The sequence below is a fragment of the Gossypium hirsutum genome, chromosome A07, assembly GCF_007990345.1.
Source record: "Gossypium hirsutum isolate 1008001.06 chromosome A07, Gossypium_hirsutum_v2.1, whole genome shotgun sequence".
NCBI lineage: Eukaryota > Viridiplantae > Streptophyta > Magnoliopsida > Malvales > Malvaceae > Gossypium > Gossypium hirsutum.
In genome coordinates this window covers 79721167-79726012 of record NC_053430.1, presented here as the reverse complement: position 1 = coordinate 79726012, position 4846 = coordinate 79721167, and the positions used below count along the sequence as shown (strand labels likewise).

The following is a 4846-nucleotide window of genomic DNA, read 5'->3' as shown; positions in this document are numbered from 1 at the left end:
TAAAGAAGTTGAAATATTAGGGGCAAAACTATAATTTTGCTATAAAGTGAATTTTGGACTGTTTTGATACCATGAACATTTGGCTAAGCTTAATTATGGTTAAAAATGGTTAATTTGTATGTTTTGAGCTCAGGGACTAAAATGAATAAAAGTAAAACTTTAGGGGTAATTTTGTAAAAATGACAAAAATGACCAAATTGTATGAAATGAGGTATTTTAATGTCTAAATTAATATACTGAATGAAATTATTAATTTATATCAAGATCGGGTGGAAAATCGAGAAAAATGAGAAAATTACGAAAATGCCCCTAAACTTTGGTATCTCTACAATTTAGCCAGTTAAGTTCGTATGCAATAAGCATTGTTAAATTGATGTTTCCAATGCTTTAATATTGTATAAATTGTATATACGTGAATATTTTAATGTCTGACGACATATCGACAAAATGTGGCACTTGGTGTGCGGGGCAATCAAATATAGTACTCAGTGTACGAAATATTGAGAATGGCACTTAGTGTGCGAGATATTGAGAATGACACTTAGTGTGCAAAATATCGAATGATTCAAAGGGAAATTATAAATTGTGATTGAATGATTAAATAGAGCAAAGTGAACAGGTATACATGCTATATTATATGAATTGTTTATGAGACGACTTTATAATGGTGATATTTGGGCTTTGAGTCTAGCAAGCTTTAAGCTGGTGAATAATATTTTCGGGTTTAAAACCTAGCAGGCTAAATGCCGATGATTTGATAAAAGTCTAAGACTATGAGACCTTGTGTTAAATCGGCAATTGAATTTGTTCAATGCATTAAGTTGGCCAGGTATGTGATATATTCTTATGCATGTTAGATCGATTGGAATTGAATCATGAATGTGAAATGAGAAGCATAGGTGAGAATGCCTATGTCATATATGTGAGTAAGGGCAAAACCATCGTAAATTATCGATAAGGGTGGACTATGTGCGGAATCATCTTATAATTGCTAATTTGAACGGCTGTGTGCGAATCGTTGAGCATGATGTATTGTATTGAGATTATGCTTGAGTGAAATTATAGATATGTGATGAAATTGATTGGTGATATGCATGTTTAAATAATGTGAATGCAAAGATGTGTGAAAGAGTAAATTGTGAAAGAGTAAATTTGTAATAAATCTTCTTGGGACAGCAGCAGTAACGTGATTTTGGCAAATCACCATAAATTGTTAGAGTTGAGTAAGTAAATGATACAAGACTAAGATATTGGTAAATATTTAATAATGCCTCATGAATATTTTGGGCCTTGTAAGCCCGATTAAAGGATAATATACGTGTGTATGAAAAGTTTAAAATTGATCTAAAATTTTTACGGTCTGGTTTTATATAAATGGATAAGTTTAAATCTGGTAGCACCTCGAACCCTGTTCCGGCGAGGGATACGGGCGAAGGGTGTTACAAAGAGAAATGATTAAACATGCAATGCAATCCCACCCAAATTATCCATCTGCTACACACCAGCTCCGTCCCTCGTCACACTATGTGGGGATATAAATATCGACCCACCCAGCCCACACACCAATGGTAGCCCAGTTGTGGAACTACCTTATCTAAGAGTACTTTTGTCATAATTAAGCGGAGTTGATTGTGTGCCTAGAAATAGGGTGACAAGATTTTGCCAAATTAGGGTGAAACCTAATAAGGGGATCCATAGATCAAGTTAATGCAACCTTAGAGTGTTAATTAGAGAAAAGTCTCAGTTATTCAATCTAGGGATTAGACGTTATTAGTCTTGAATAGGGATAATAACATAACTTAGGGATCTCTCCAGAACAAGTTGAATGAATAAATCGTCTGATTCAGACCGGAATAACAAGTAAAGTCTAGGTGGATTTTTCCTTAGGTATTGTCTTCATTCAATAGATTTTCCCAAAAGCAATTCCCCAATTCTTTTCTCTGTGAGTTCTTAGTTTAGATAATTAGTTAATTAAAACAAAATCTCTTTATTCTTAGGCTAGATAATAAAAAGACAGTCATTACTAGTACTTTTAGTTCCTTTGGGTTCGACAATCCGGTCTTGCTAAAACTATACTATTGTTCGATAGGTACAATTGCCTACATCGCGATAATAGTTAGTCCAAGAGCGAGTAATTATAAATATTTAAAACCTATCACGAGATAACGCGATCAAGTTTTTGGCGCCGCTGCCGGGGAACTGAGATATTAGGAACGCTCAATTTTTATTACTTTAGCCATTTATTTTTCTTGCAATTTAATTTTTTTATTATTATTACTTATTAATTTACTTTTTCTTTCTCTTGGCAGGTTTTTATAGTTTATGACTAGAAGAAACCAGTCAGGACCATTACTTTTTGACGAAGAAATCGATCTTACAGTTTACAGAAATCAAAGAGAAATAAGGCGAAGCTTATGATACACAGAGAACGAGCAAGAAGACGATACTCAACCCCCAATCAAGAGATGGCTGAAAACCAAACCAATCAGCTACCTCCTGCAATTGCGGCTAATCAAAATCCTACTCCACGAACTATATATGATTATGCTAAACCTTCTTTAACAAGGACTGAATGAAGCATAGTTAGACCTGATGTAGCTACAAATACTTTTGAATTAAAACCTAACACTATTCAAATGATGCAATAATTTGTTCAGTTTGATGGTTTGCAGCATGAGGATCCCAATGCTCATTTAGCGAACTTCTTAGAACAATGCGATACATTTAAAATTAATGGCATTTCTGATGATGCCATACGTTCTCTTTTCATTGAAGAACAAAGCTAAACAGTGGTTGAACTCGTTACCATAAGGGTCAATTACTACAGGGGAACAAATGACCGAAAATTTTCACTAAAATATTTTCCGCCGGCTAAAACGGCTAAATTACATAATGATATCTCATCTTTTGTGTAGATGGATATAGAAACCCTTTACGATGCATAGGAGAGATACAAGAACTTACTGAGAAAGTGCCCTCACCATGGGTTACCTCTTTGGCTCTAAGTTCAAACATTCCACAATGGTCTGAACCCTTTGACTCGGCAAATGGTTGACGCAGCTGCTAGCGGAACTATCAATAATAAAACACCTGAAGATGCCTATGATTTTATTGAGGAGATGTCACTAAATACTATCAGTGGCAAGTCATGAGGACAAAGCCAACGAAAATATCCGGTGTTTATAACGTCAATTCCGTCACCATATTGTCAAATCAGGTAGAACTCTTGAATAAAAAGATTAATGGTTTTCTTAGTTCTTCACAGGTTCACCCAGTAATGCAGTGCGAAGCCAATAGCGGTGGAACAAGCCATTTGGAATACCAACCTTATGGCCATAACCTGGATAACAAGCAACTAAACTACATGGGTAATAATCGTCGACCTCAAAACAATCCATTTAGTAACACTTACAATACAGGTTGGAGGAACCATCCCAATTTTTTGTGTGGAGGCCAAGGAAATCAAAGACCACAACATCTTCCGGGTTTTCAGCAACCACCCTACCAACAGGAAAAGAAGCCAAACCTTAAAGAGATGCTCTCAAAGTTTATATCAGTGTCAGAAACCCGTTTTCAGAACACCGAGACAGCACTTAAAAATCAACAAGCGTCGATCGAAGGGCTCGAAATTCAAATTGGCCAGCTTTCCAAACTAATCTCCAAACGCCACAAGGGAGTTTGCCAAGTAATACCGAACCTAACCCAAGAGAAAAACTCAACGCAATTAATATTCAAGTTGACGAAGGAGTCGTTGAGCCTGAACCAGAACCGAGGTAAGAAACCGTGGTAAGGAAAGGTCAAGGTGAGGTAGATCAAAATATAAACAAATCAGTAAATGTCGAATATAAACCTCGTGTGCCATACCCCAACACAACAAGGAAAGACCGTTCAGATGAACAATTTGGTAAATTCCTTAAACTCTTAAAAAAATTACACATTAACTTATCGTTTATTGAAGCCCTATCGCAGATGCCAAACGTAATGAAATTTTTAAAGGAGCTTTTAGCAAATAAGCGGAAGTTGGACGAGGCGTCGCACGTGGAGCTAAACGTAGTTTGCTCGGCCATTCTCCAAAATAAACTACCCAAAAAACTAAAAGACCCAGGGAGCTTTACTATTCCTTGTTTAATTGGTAGTTTAGATGTTAATCATGCACTAGCTGATCTAGGGGCTAGTATCAACGTCATGCCTTACAAAATGTTTAAGCAACTAGGTCTCGGGAAACCCAAACAGACTAGGATGAGCATTCAATTAGCAGATAAAACTATAAGATTCCCTAGAGGTATTATTGAAGATGTGCTAGTTAAAATCGATAAATTTATATTTCCCATTGACTTTATTGTTCTAGACATTGAAGAGGATAGCAACACTCCCTTAATTCTAGGAAGGCTCTTTTTAGCAACTTCTAAAACCATCATTGATGTTGGCACAGGTGAACTCACACTCTGGGTGGGAGACGAAACAATCACCCTTCAAGCTCGTAATTCTGGCAACACATCAAGAATTGAAGGTGTCATTTAAACCATTCTGCTAAAACTAACAATATGATGCAACTTACTTTGCAAAAAATGAGTCTGAAGGAAGCACACGAGTTGTTCACAAGCACCAACAGAGGACCTGTTCATGAAGATCGAAGATTACAAATCGAGGAAATCCCGAAAAATTGAAACTACGCCAAAACGAGCCCGATACCTCTCCAAATCAACTTAAGGTTGGTGATAAGGTCTTATTAGATGCCGCAGATCCCCACATTGTCACTACTACACCGAATGAGGAAATCCCTCTTACGGTACTCAGTATTTTTCCATTCGGTACGGTAGAGGTGAGTCATCCCAAGTTCAGTACT

At 36.5% G+C, this 4846-nt stretch overlaps 1 non-coding gene across 1 annotated transcript; it reads right to left on the bottom strand.

The window, feature by feature from the left end:
• Window positions 1-2883: 2883 nt before the first annotated feature.
• LOC121204214 (small nucleolar RNA R71) lies at window positions 2884-2989 on the bottom strand. Its single transcript, XR_005899143.1, has one exon. It is a non-coding gene; the product is annotated as a small nucleolar RNA R71 (small nucleolar RNA).
• Window positions 2990-4846: the final 1857 nt, after the last annotated feature.